This window comes from Pinus tabuliformis, chromosome 8, assembly GCF_031772625.1.
Source record: "Pinus tabuliformis cultivar Carrire ecotype Pingquan chromosome 8, CPIR1, whole genome shotgun sequence".
In the NCBI taxonomy this organism is placed as follows: Eukaryota; Viridiplantae; Streptophyta; class Pinopsida; order Pinales; family Pinaceae; genus Pinus; species Pinus tabuliformis.
In genome coordinates, this window is record NC_142294.1 from 1,511,148,762 (window position 1) to 1,511,163,667 (window position 14,906).

Sequence of the window (14,906 nt, forward strand, 5' to 3'; positions counted from 1 at the left end):
GATCATAAGTTTGTGTTAATTAAATTAAAATTAATAAATTAAACCACACAATTAAACTCAATTTATCTCTATATGTCATTCCCATATTAAATTAGTATCCAAAACGCTGAATTTTTCTCGAGCAGTCATTTTGTGGTGTCATTGGATTTGTTGGTGCGTTTTATTTCTGAGTCTCATTCCCATATTAAATTAGTATCCAAAACGGTATCCATTCCGTATGGTTTAATGAATACGAGGAATTCTAATGTCAAAAATTACCATCTATTTTTCCAAGTTATTGATAAAGTATCATCAGCATTGGTCAGACTACATGATCGAAAAGAGGTGATAATATTTTTTTGTTTTATGTGTAAATGCCAACTATCAAATGAAAAATAAAATTGACCTGACAGAGATTTGAACAAACCTGATGGTTTTGAGGCCATCACCTAAAAGACATTGTCATTAACCCTCTAAGCTAACAAAACTAAAGAAACACAAACTCTGGCACTAAACACCAACACTACTATTTACTGGTTCAATCCTGACTCCATCTAAAACCAGATTTCTGATCATTTGACTCCACTTCTCTCATACTAAATTTACACTCCATGTCAGAAGGACCATCTTCTCCTTCACTTGTTTTCACCATGAATTCTCCTGCCACTATTTCTATGCATTCACCATCGTCATAAAAAATATAATCATAATCATGATTATCATCAAAATTTTCTGATTCTTCTTCATTTGGGTCTTTATGAGCCTTTTTCCTTTTCATGAATACGGGGCTGGATTCCCTTTCTTGTCCGTCCGGCCCTGTAACTGAAAACCTAATTGGTAGTGCACTCCAGCCATAGGAATGCTCTGCAAATTTAAGCACAAACACCACTTTGTATTGGGTATCCACAGACAAAAGCCTGCAGTCGAATTGGCCAGAGACATCGAACCACCAAACCATTATTAACTCTGCAAGCACCCTCTGTAAAATATAGCTACTAACAGCCCAAAGATCATCAATACCAAATATTTCACATCCAGAACTTAATATGTTGTTTAAGATGACATACCTTGACTAACAGCGGAAGATGTAATGGCTGCCATCTTCTGTCTTCTGTCTTCTGTCTTCTTCTCAGAATTCGGTTTCTCTCCTCTTGCCCTCACTTCCTTTATGTGTTTCTTGATGGAGAAGAATACAACTCTTGTGTGGGAGAGAGAGGACCCAATCCTTTATATATTTTTTAATTCTAATCTGGTACGTCCATCATATACCAATTCAACGCTTAAGATCTAATGCTTTAGATTAGAAACTGCTTTAAGATAAGATCTAAATGCTTTAAGATTAGATCGGGTCACATTAAGATTAGAAACTGCTTTAACGTTAAAAGCATTTGCTGTTTCCAATATCAGATTTCTAACATTCTCCCACTTGACCCGACTATTCATAATATTAAGTGTTGAACATCATACTATGATAAATTGTTGAGAGTTATGGTGGTTGTGCACTATTAATTCAATGCATTCCCTTCCATATACTACAATACCAGCAATCCATCAATTCATACTCATAATTTATATAAAACAGCATAATGGTCCACATAATGTCTTATATCATAATGATTAAACATAATATCTTTATAAGACTCTTTCTTGTTTAAAATTACATAAAATACGTACTACTACATTAAAACAAGAGACACATAATTGTATATCAGAAACACATAAAAGAGCTCAGAATGTCACACATCAATTATTATTAATACAACCAAGACCCATTCTTTGAACATCTTCCTTAAATTGTTTTGGTTGTAACCCTTTCGTCAAAGGGTCTGCAATGATAAGTTCTGTCCTGATGTGCATGATTGACACTCTTTGTTTCTGAACCTCATCTTTCACAACAAGATACTTCAGTTCTATATGTTTGGCACCTTTAGAGTACTTGTCGTTCTTTGAGAAAAATACTGCTGCAAAGTTATCACAATAAATTTTCAGCGGCTTGCTAATGGTGTCGACAACCGAAAGTCCTGAAATAAAGTTCCGCAACCATAATGCATGAATTGTGGCTTCAAAACATGCCACAAATTCCGCCTCCATAGTGGCTGAAGCAACGATAGTCTGTTTCGCACTTTTCCATGATATGGCACCTTGAGCAAACATAAACAGGTAACCAAAAGTCGATTTTCTAGTATCGATGCATCCAGCAAAATCTGAATCGCTATATCCAATCACCTCTGATTCATTGGATCTTCTACACATGAGCATGTAATCTTTCGTGCCTTGTAAGTACCTCAAAAATTTCTTTGCAGCTTGCCAATGTTCCCTTCCTGGATTACTTTGATACCTCCCTAACATACAGACCGCAAAGCTGATATCCGGTCTAGTACAGGTTTGAACATACATTAGGCTACTAACAACAGATGCATATGTAATTGATTCCATTTCCTTTTGTTCAACATCATTCTTAGGACATTGCATGAGATTGAATTTATCACCTTTCTGTACAGGAACTATTCCAGGTGAACACTTACTCATTCCAAATCTCTCTAGAATCCTTTCGACATATCCTTTCTGAGACAATCCCAATATTCCTTGTGATCGATCACGGAATATTTCTATTCCAATCACATAGGATGCCTCTCCCATATCTTTCATTTCAAAGTTCGTTGAGAGAAATTCCTTAGTCTCATGCAATATACTTAAATTATTTGCAGCAAGCAAGATGTCATCAACATAAAGGACCAGAAAAATAAACTTGCTCCCACTGATCTTTAGGTATATACAGTGATCAACCGTATTTTCCTTAAAACCAAAAGATGTAATAATGGTATTGAACTTAATATACCATTGCCGGGATGCTTGTTTAAGCCCATATATTGACTTCTTAAGTTTACACACCAATTGTTCTTTACCTTCTACAGAAAAACCCTCAGGTTGATCCATATAAACATCCTCATCAAGATCTCCATTCAGAAAGGCTGTTTTCACATCCATTTGATGCAACTCCAAATCATAATGAGCTACTAATGCCATTATTATTCTTAGTGAGTCCTTTTTCGAAACAGGAGAAAATGTCTCCTTGTAATCAACACCATCTTTCTGAGTGTAACCCTTAGCAACAAGTCTAGCTTTATACCGTTCGATATTACCACTAGAGTCGTGTTTGGTTTTAAAAACCCATTTGCATCCGACTCTTTTACAGCCATGTGGTAACTCAACGAGATCCCAAACTTCATTATGTTGCATGGATTTCATTTCTTCTTTCATGGCATTAATCCATTCCTTTGACTCTTTACTTTCTACAACATGTGAAAACGAAACTGGATCCTTATTGATTCCAATATCATAATCTGATTCTTGCATATAAACCACATAATCATCAGAAATAGCTGACCTACGATTTCTTTGAGGTTTTCTTAATGCTACTTGTTGTGGTTCATGCATATCAGCATTATGTAAGTCATTTCCTTCAGGATGTACTTCTTCATTTATATGTTGTTCATTATCATCATGCTGTTCTACAACAGCTGGAACAACATTTGGAGTAATAGTAGATGGAGGAACTATTCTAGGCAATGTAACATTTACCCTTGTTTCCTTTATTTCTACTATTTCTCTTCTAGTACTCCCACTGACTTCACCATTCTCAATGAATCTTGCATTACCAGTTTCTACAATTCTTGGACTATGATTAGGACAGTAAAACACATACCCTTTAGATTTCTCAGGGTAACCTAAAAAATACCCATTGATCGTTCGAGAATTTAATTTCTTTTCATGTGGATTATAAATTCTCTCTTCCGCTGGACAACCCCAAACATGCAGGTGTCTTAAGCTAGGTTTCCTGTTAGTCCATAACTCAAAAGGAGTCTTTTGAACAGCTTTACTAGGAACCCTATTCAACAAATAGTTAGTGGTTTTGAGAGCATACGACCACAAATTATTAGGTAGTGTAGAATCTAACATCATACTCCTAATCATATCCATTAACGTCCTATTGCGCCTTTCTGCTACACCATTTTGCTGTGGTGTACCTGGCATTGTGTATTGCGCACATATGCCATGACTTTCGAGGAATTTTGCAAATGGACCTGGACACTGGCCTGACTCATTATATTTACCATAATATTCACCACCTCTATCAGACCTTATGATTTTCACCTTTTTATCTAATTGCCTCTCAACTTCCTTTACAAACGTCTCAAGGACATTCACAGATTGAGATTTTTCATGAAGCAAATAGACATAACCATAACGGGAAAAATCGTCAATGAAAGTGATGAAATACTTTTCTCCATTAAAGGCTGGAGTGTCCATAGGTCCGCAAATATCAGTGTGTATTATTTCAAGAAGCTGGCTGCTTCTAGTGGCTCCTTTCTTATTATGTTTGGTTTGTTTACCTTTAATACAATCCACACATAATTCTAGATCACTAAAGTCCAAATTTGTCAAAATTTCATTACTTACTAATCTCATCATTCTTTCTTTGGATATATGACCTAGTCGTTTATGCCACAAGAAAGCAGAATTTTCATTCAACCTGCTACGTTTACATCCAACATTATTTACTACATTCAACAAGGAATTCGCATAAGTGTCATTCAGTTTCAATTTATATAAACCATCAATTAGAATACCAGAACCAACATTATCAGTCTTCTTATATAAATCAAAACAACCAGATCCAATCATACATCTAAAACCAGAAATATCCAATTTACTTGCGGAAATAAGGTTTCTAGATAATGAAGGTACATAAAGGGTACTGTATAAGTCTAATACATATCCACTTTCTAGAATTAGACGATAAGTCCCAATGCCTTCAATTGAAGATTTCATTCCGTTTCCCATAAAAAGAAAACGATCTTCATTTGGATTTATGGTTCGGATCGTAAGAAATCCCTGCATATTGTTGGAAACATGAGTTGTAGCACCAGTATCAAGCCACCATGTATTAATAGGAACTTCAACTAAATTTGATTCAAAACATACGAAAGATAGATAACCTGCAAATAAAAAATGAAATAACTATAAGCTCATAACTAACGCGATTCAGATGTAAACATAATAGTATAATATAGCACTCCTTTGGGTAGATACTATCTTATACGTAACATAATTAAATACCAAAACATAAGTAGGTAATAAATATATTCAATTAAATAGAACTGACATCTTTGGATGATCAATATTTATTTAATCAAAATATCTATCAAACCTCATCATGTCAACTAGTTATAGAACAAGACTTTCCTTTGGGTAAGTTCTCAAGTTCTATCATTAGTGACGCCAGTTTTTAATTGGTATTATTATAACTGGCAATCATTATGTCACTTATGCACTAAATGATTATTCTGATTTTGACCACTTTGGTGATTAACAAAATCATAATTCTCATGTGCATAAATAATTTATAACACATACCTTATGCAAAACAACATTCTGATTTTGACCACTTTGGTGATTAACAAAATCATAAATCTCATGTGCATAAATGATTTATAACACATACTTGATGCAAAACAATCAGTCTCAGAACAATTACTGGGAAATTCGAAGATTTCACAATCTTTCAACGCTCAGAGATAATTCAAGGTTCTGTTACTGGCATTAATAGATATTAATGAGAGGTTCTGTAACTAGGCTTCAAAACACAGCATGGCAGTCTTTAATGCCTTATATGCTAATCGTGAGAATGCAACACATGAGGGAAGAAAGTCTTCGGAGACATAATTTTCACCGCGTAAACATTAAGAGGAACGACGCGGTTTGATAGATGCTAACAGCTCACAAGCTCAGCTGTATTTTTGCATCCCCGCACTACATACTTTTATGCCCAAATTTCAAACAATGCCAAAAGTGCATAAATCTTGCCCTAAAATCCAAAATTTAAAACCAGCGTTGGCCAAGGAAAGATCGAAACTTGATTAGCTTCGAAGGATGGAGTTTCATTCACCATGACGATCAAATTTCGATTGGAAGCATTGAACATAATCCCATTGGATGCCATTTTTATTTAATACAGACAACTACCCCTCGCTTCCTAAAGTTCTTCTGATAATAGCTCTACTAGAGAAAGCGCTTGTGACGAAAGAAGCTTGTGCTCCACAGAGTAGGCATACGGGATCCCAGTGAACAAGCCATAATACCCATGTTCACAGACTCTCAGCTATACGCTTCGAGAGTCTACCAACACTAAATTTCCTCAGCAAACAAACGCAAATCTTTTTCACGATGACAGCAACAGAAAAATCAGAAGTATCATCCGATTACGGAAATATGGAGAGAATGGCTGTATATATTATTGTGAGAATTAACTTAGGCAGAGACGGGAGAATTCAAAACGAAGAAGAGATGCAAAGCATATTGAGGAGGTATGGCTCTGCAGAGAGGAGAACATTTCTTCCTTCGTCCAGGGGCTAGGGGTGTGAGTGGTTTTGTTTCGTGATCATTTCATGAAACCCCCACAATTTCCCGAAGGCTCAATCACATAAGTAAAGCACAGAACAGATCAATTGCAATCATAGGAAATATTCAGTTATTGATTGTGGCTCTGATACCAAATGTAAAATATAGCTACTAACAGCCCAAAGATCATCAATACCAAATATTTCACATTCAGAACATAATATGTTGTTTAAGATGACATACCTTGACTAACAGCGGAAGATGTAATGGCTGCCATCTTCTGTCTTTTGTCTTCTGTCTTCTTCTCAGAATTCGGTTTCTCTCCTCTTGCCCTCACTTCCTTTATGTGTTTCTTGATGGAGAAGAATACAACTCTTGTGTGGGAGAGAGATGACCCAATCCTTTATATATTTTTTAACTTTAATTTGGTATGTCCATCATATACCAATTCAACGCTTAAGATCTAATGCTTTAGATTAGAAACTGCTTTAAGATAAGATCTAAATGCTTTAAGATTAGATCGGGTCACATTAAGATTAGAAACTGCTTTAACGCTAAAAGCATTTGCTGTTTCTAATAGCAGATTTCTAACACCCTCAATCTGAACCCACAACAAGAACCCACAACAAGAACATGAAAAGGTTTAATGTCATCGCCAAGATTAAACATACCATTTAATCCCGCCAAGATTAAACATACCATTTAATTCTAATTCTAATCAGCGCTGTCATGTGAGAGTTGGGCTAAATTTAGGAGAGTCAGCAAGTTAACTTAGTCGACTCAAGTAGAGTAATTTCGACTAAATTTAAGAGAGTGAGTCAGTTAACTTAGTCGACTCAAGTAGAGTAAGTTCGAATTAAGTTATATTTGAATGTTGAGTTATTTTAGGTACAGCTAGTCTAAAAAGTATAAATATTCTTCCCTCGTTTAGTGTAATAATCAAATTTAATTCATCCATAAAAAAAGCCAAACATAATGTGTTTTGTGTTTTGTGTGTTAAATTTGTATTTTGCATCTTCTATTTTTCTAACCAATTAGTATTAGACCGTACAATTTAAATTTCTATTATCCATTCAATAATTAAATTAAAATTATAAAAAACTTAGTTTGAAATACACAAGCTTATCCACTTAATAAGATTGATACTAAACCTGGAGTCGCCTCTGGAAACCCAACTCCAATAGCGTTGGTCGCTGCCCCATTTGATGGATAATTCCGTCGCAGATAACATGTAACCGATCTTCGCTGTGGATTGTTCCAGCCAAAATCTCTATCAGAATAAAATTGCAGAGACGAAAATATAGCTCTTTCCTTGAAGCAAATGCGACGGGAGTGACTGCCTTGGGTAGGATCTGGTAGATTTGTTGAGGAATGAATTTGTGCCAAAGGGAGTCGCTATCGGCTGCAGATGTGAACAGTCTGGAGACGGCTGAGAGTCTGCAGACGTCGCGCGGAGTAGTGAAGGAGAGAATGGCGGATATACAGCTCTCTGGCAACTCCGGCAGATCGATCTCACTTGAATTCTCCATGCTGCTCGCCTTGGCTCTCATCAGCAGAAGCACTCCTTATGCAGAAACTACTGAATGACAAACTCCAAATAGGGAATGATCGTAGAATTGTGTGGTCAAAAACTTGTAAGGTATGGTTTCTCTGGGATCACGCAGGATCCGTGATGGCCGGATGATGCAAGGATTAGTGGCAAGCACGATTGGAATTTAAAACCGAGGCGGTCAGTCAAATTTGACGGTTTCCACACTTTCGCTACCCGTTCTCTCAATTTTAAAAAACAATGTTAAGCGGTTGCATTGTGGCGGGTGATGTGTAATGGGTAAACATCTATGAATTCTCTGGGTAGTTGATTGGAAAAAACAGTATAATTTTATGTGCTGAAATCTAAAACCAAACCAAATTTCAGACATTTGCCGTTTTGCGTTAATTGTGTCAATGTTAAAATAATTTGACATGCCGTTAAAATTGACTCCTTACCGTTGACTTAAGCAAATGACCATTAAGTACAGTTACCGACTGAAGGGTGCATCATGTAAAATTCTTTATTATTGGTCACACTATCAATCCTTTTAAATGGATTGTGATTTAGAATGGTTTTATATAAAAATAAAATTCTAAATAAATTTAATTAAAATTAATTTTTTATCTTTTCAAAGAATCTCTAAATTATATAAATTTTACGAGAGGTAAAATAACAACATCATTATTATTATTATTATTATTATTATTATTATAATATATATATATATATATATATATATATAATAATAATAATAAATTATATAATTATTTAAAAATATTTTTTTATATAAATTATATTATAAATTATATTTATTTAAATTAAAAAAAATTAATTATTATAATAAAAATGAAATATATTAAAAGAGTTTAAATTAAAAAAACATAATTATTATAATAAAAACAAAATGTATTAAAAGAGTTAAGGTTATTAATTGAACTAAATTGTATAATAGAAAAATCAATTAAACATACATATTGATATTAATATATACTAATCCAATACGGTAAATTTATATTTCTAATAAATATAGGTAATATTTATACTTTAAAGTTTTTTATCATTTTTAATTTATTGCTTTTAAGACCTTTACAATTTAATATTAGAGGGAGATGACGTATAGTAATATTATGTTAAAAATAATTATTGCACAAAACAACATTTGAGGGAGATGTTGTCTCATAATGTAACACATTCATCTATTAAACATTAATTATATATATGTGTGTGTGTGTGTGTGTGTGTGTAGCCATCACAAATTACATTTATATGTTAGACGAGGCATAATCAATTATTAACTATCATGTATGACTTATATACAACCTTGCTAAATGCCATTACCAAATTTATACGAATACAATGGTTTGGACTTTATATGCTATGTATTATTTGTATAATGATTGCAGTGAAATTTGGTTGTACATGGCATTGACTTTACAATCTTTACATCCTTGTGTATTAAACATACGGGTACACTATTGGCCTATGCACTAAATGTTTACAGGCCATAACCTCGAATCCCACTCAAGAAACACATGTGTATTTAGTGCTCTGGCTGTCCGGGTCCTGGTGGCTACCTGAAGGTGATCCATCTGTCCTTATCCAACCTAACCCTTGAGATCAGGCTCCTCCATTAATGATTCACCATGGCCCACTGGATTGAATGGTCCTCAGGTTATCGATCCTTCATTTCTTGACAGTGTGTTTTCAATATGTCATTGTTTCACTCTGTAATTCTATAGGGGTTATGGTTATGCTCTATCCTGCGATGTTTGTCTTCGCTTATAATCAGGCTCATTGGACTATTCGCACTGCATTCTGGCATCTTGGAATACCCTGATGAACCCGAAACTGCTTCAATGCTCTAGAACTCATTCTATGGAGGCAGGGTCTACAATATTCCCTCTGAAGGTAAGCTTTCAGGTCCTCTTTTCCACATAGTCGTCTTTGTTTATCAGGGTTTAGCGTGTTTATTACAGTTTCTATTTTCTTTGCATGTTCTAATACAAATTCTCTGCTATGGTGTAAGGTCTGGTTCCCGGGATGGAACATTCAACTTAGCACTCTGGAAAACCCTCCTTCTGACTTCATCATCTGCAACCAGCTCAGGTATTATGATTCTCTGCAAATCTTTCTAGGGTAGGGTTTTTATGGTCAGGCCACCAAGTCTAAAAGACAGTGATGAAAGTTCTAGATGGGTCTTTTGAGACCACTGGAGTCGTGGCTCCTTTGATAGTTTGTTTTGTGTTTGTTTCCAGAAGTTTTGTTTGAGGCCCTTTGAAAAAAGAGGTCTACGGATTCGACCGAATGTTGAAGGTTTTTAGCAAGGATCTTCAAGCCGCCATTCCTGATATTATATTGACAATTGGAACATTTAAAATGTATGACAAGAGTTTTTATGAGATGAGGGTTTCATAGTTTAAATGTTGAGTTTTGGTTGTTTTCATAGTTTTATTCAAACGCAGAGTTTGGAATCTGAGTGTTATCCTTCTTCAATTTCTTCAGAGTGTTTGGTTTACACTTTGTTCGATACAGAGCTAGAATGTGGCTCAGAAATGTATAATTGGTTTTGCATTGAATTAGTCCCAAATTAGTAAAATATCAGGCTATCTTGACATAAAAGAAAATGCTTTAGTGGTTTCTTTAGAAGTTCAAAATGCTACGATCAATGATATCTCGCTAAGATTGTAATCTTCTTTTTTTATTGAAAATTTCTAGAAGTCAATGCTTTTATCTCACCTAATTGAATTCGTGAGTTCTGTTATACTCTTGATTGCCGTTGTGGCTATTCAAAATTAATTTGTATATTTTTTGCATCAACTAGGGTTTTAATGCATGTAAAGGTTTATGGTATGGAATCGTGAACAGTTTAGTATTTGTTGATCTTTAACTATGCCTGTTTGTTTTATCTATCATTGTTTCAAGTTATTTTCGATTAATAGATGGCTTTAAATGCTTTTCCAGAATTAGATAAGATACAATATAGGGAATTTTACCCTATCTAATATTGTAATAGAGGAAATGCTTATGTTTTTCCAATTTGCTCATCCTTCTAATTTCTTTGCTAAATCTCGTGATATTCTTAATATAGTTTCTTTTTGTGAATGTAACAATGGTTTTTTCCTTAGTTTTCTATTATTCTCTTGAAGAATTATTTCAAAATAAAATACGAAAAACCCTAATGACATACTTCAAGAAATAGGAAACATTTCCTATAATTCTTACACAATATATTACAAATATTTCTCTAAAAATTAGCCAATCCCCTAGCTAATGTTCTTAGATTCAGTGAATAGCTTATACAAGCAATTCTTTACTTATCTATTTATGTTGTCCAGGACTAAGTGTGGTATAATATTTTCACTTTACTTTTCCTCCCTCCCATGAGATTACCTACTCTAGTAAATCTTCACCCCATGCTACTCATAATTTCAGGAGTTCTCTCTCCCCTCAAAGACGTAAATAATGTTTACCAGCTATCTAGTCTTAACTAGACATAGGCATTATAGACTACTTGACATTTCAGCATAGTCCCATTTTCTCCTTCTGATATGAGATCCTTATCCTCTTGACCATTTTAGCAAAAATAGTCTAAGATTTAGTTTTGGAATAGATAACTATCTCCATAACTAATTACCAAGTAAAATAGTATTTACCCATAACTGCAAAATTTATTCTTCCATAACTAAATTCCAAAATAGTTTATAATTCAAACAAATAGTAATAGTCTATTTGGTTGCAGTAAATAAAATAAATATTTACATTAATGGGGGATATTACATCTTCCCCCCTAAAATGGAACATCGTCCCAATGTTCTCTTCCTACAAATAGACCTAGAAAGTTTTCTCTCATGACCTGTTCATCTTCCCAAGTGGCCTCTTCTGGCCCATAGTGCTGCCACTGCACTTTAACCTGGGTGATAACTCATTTCTACAGCGTTACTTCTCTCCGATCTAGTACAACCAGAGGTTCAACCTGAACATAGCAACAAAAAGTGTTAAGTCATTAACTAGTTATTTAACACACACAAACACACACACACACACACACACACACACATATATATATCTTACCTGTATATCTTGCCATTGGATTATGTGGTTAGCGTCATACACATATTTCTTAAGCAGAGAAACATGAAAGACATTGTGTACACGAATATGACTGGGTAAGTGTTATAGACATTTTTGTGCCTAACAGCATGGAGCATGAAATGTCAATAATTTGAGGGATCCAAAGTCCCTAAACATGTTGTTCTTACCCCTAGAGGAACAAGGTCAGAAAACCACAACACTGAAAATCAGTTCTCCACTTGAAAACACTCAAAAACAAGCAATTTCTGGATCATGTCAGTTGCTCCACTGAGCATCTGCGCTGAATGTCAACTGCTTCACTCTGTACCTGCGCTGAATGTCAAATCTAATGAAGGCTACCTGCGCTGGGCGAGATTGGCCAAGTGGCACAGTCATTCTGCAAGGTGTCAACTGCCTAGGAAGCTTCCAAACTGACACTTGGGTCAAGGAATTCACCTTGTGATGAGTAAGAGGGTCTTGATCTCCAAGTGGAAGCAAGAATCTCCAAGTGGACTCAGGAACTGAAGATTAACTAAAGTGGGAGAGGACACTAGTCAACTTCATGCCAGTCTCAAGATGACTCATCCTTTCTCCAAAACCCTATATATAGAGCTCTCTCATGAGGTCTAGGGAGGCTGGAATTTTGTGCAAGCAAGGAAGTGTTGTTGGTTTGTGTATAGAACTATTGGGTGATTTCTTGAAGGAGGTGAAGAGGAGATTTCTTCCTGCTGGGAGGTGTTGCTGGATTGGGCCTACTATGGTTGTAACTCTCTCAGAACTTTGCTTCTTCTAACAATAAAGTATTTGAGGTTCTTCTATATGCATGTGTCTTTATGGTGAATAGATGCTTGTATATTTGATTTATGCTAATCCCTGAATCGATTATGGATGTATGCTTCTTGTAGTTTCCTTTTCTTGTGCTTTTACAGGATCTTTGTGTAGCTGGGCCGGTGAAAGAGCAAGGAGCTAGGAGCAAGCAGCAAGGAGTGAAGACTGGATTGACTATTAAGCGCAAGATAACGGTTAGTAGATCATCCTTCTCTTCCCTCTCTCATCCCATAAAGAAGTAATCTTGAATAGCTTTGCATTTAGTTGTTGCTGAGGTACTATCACCCTTAGAGTGGGATAGGGTCATTCCGTATTGGATACTTTTCCCAACAACAAATTGGCGACTCCGCTGGGGATCGTATCTTGTTGGTTACTTGTGTTTTTGCTATTCATTTTATAAACAAAGGGAGTATCGAATCGAACTGTGTTCGAATCTTTCGAATGCAAAGTAGAGGGCAGCTACTCTAGCTCAGTTTCTGGGCAGGTTTATAATTTGAAGAGCTGATCCACAAGGACTCTAATAAGCTCTTAGTGATAGCTTTTCATCCTCCTTATCATTCCTTAGTGTGTCCTTGACTGATAGCTTCTGATTTGAGCAAAAACTGTGAATTTTTGAGAAATCTATGACCCGGAAACCACGAGAAACGAAAGTTTCGTTCTTCAGTGCAGGTTGTACAAAGGTTGTTTGCATTTCAGCGCAGTTCCCGAAGGGGCTACCTGTGATGAAGGTCAAACAGGCAGTGTTCCACCTGCGCTGGACCAGTCCTGCCTTGTGCTGCTGGGGTTTCCTGCTGTGTCTTACCTTGTTTTCACTTTTGTTTTTTGTTGTTTGTTACCAGTCAGTAGGCCTATCTGAAACCAACTTTCCTTGTCACTATTCTGCCTCGGTTGTATAAAGAAACTGTGTTTGTTCTTTGTGTATTTCTTGTACATTTACAGTTTCCCATAACGAAAGTGAACTAGTCTTGCTGTGACCTCTTAGATCTAGACCTGTGATAAAGTGTCGTTTTGATCTTAAGAGTTAGTTTATTTGCTGTTCATAGCTGATTGAGCTTTTGCTTTTGTCATTTGGTTTGAATTCATATATTTCTAGTGTCGAAACAAGTAAATCTTAAGGTGTCTTTTGATTTTGGACAAGCTTGTTTGCTTTCACTTGAAATTGAATTCAAAATTATACAACAGCTTTCTTTTTGCATTTCACCAACATTAAGAAAGAGAAAAGAAATACTTGCATTGTGCATGTGCATTATGACAGTTTGCATGTTGATTTAGGAAAAAGTGCATTAGTGTGTGTTCTATGATCTGTGTGAAAAGGTGTTATCTTTCTTTTCTCTCAGTAGTTAAGGTTTTCAAAGTTGAAAGATTGAAAAGCTTGCTTATCATCTTAGACTGCATTTAGGAGTGTTACTATACATCTCGTGGTGATCCATAAAGAAAAACTGCTAAACAAGATCAACCTTAAAATAAATTGAATTTACATAACAACGCATTGAAACATAACGCAAACATCTAGAGGTCTAAGCTAGAGACGTGTTCTGGCGTCGTTAAACGTGATATCTTAGCGTTGAGTGGTTGGGTGATTCCTCCACGGTGAAGCGATAAGTATCAATACGGACTTGTGCTCCCACGTACCGTCGCGTATATATTGGGAGACCCCTATAGGAATAAAGCCTTTATCCAATAGGAAACCGTGTCGGCCGCCCTACTGATCGGAATGCAGTGAGCACAGCATTCACGAAGATCGACCACCCGTACCGTAAAACGTATTCTGTGGTTTTGCGAAAAGTTTGGCACACCCTCTGCCTAGAACTCCAGAGCAGTTTCTTTTGGCCTTTTTCAAACTCTATAACTAAAAAAGTCCATCCGAGCATTTGTCACTTCGGGCTCGTTAAAACATCGAAGGAGACTAGAGTCATCTTTAGCTTTTTCTCGACTCTTAAAAAGTGAAAAAGCAAGTTGTGTCTAAGCGTCGTTATAAAATTTATTTTAAACGGAACATAATCACCTCCTATTCCCGCGTTGATCTTAAGTTGAGAACATGGAACGCCCCAACCAAGGAACTCCACATGATGGAAATCCTAGTCCATTCTCCTCT

The 14,906-nt window shown here is 35.7% G+C and overlaps 1 pseudogene; it reads right to left on the minus strand.

Annotated features, from left to right (window-relative positions):
- Positions 1-489: 489 nt before the first annotated feature.
- Positions 490-7,910, minus strand: LOC149241616 (F-box protein PP2-B15-like; annotated as a pseudogene).
- Positions 7,911-14,906: the final 6,996 nt, after the last annotated feature.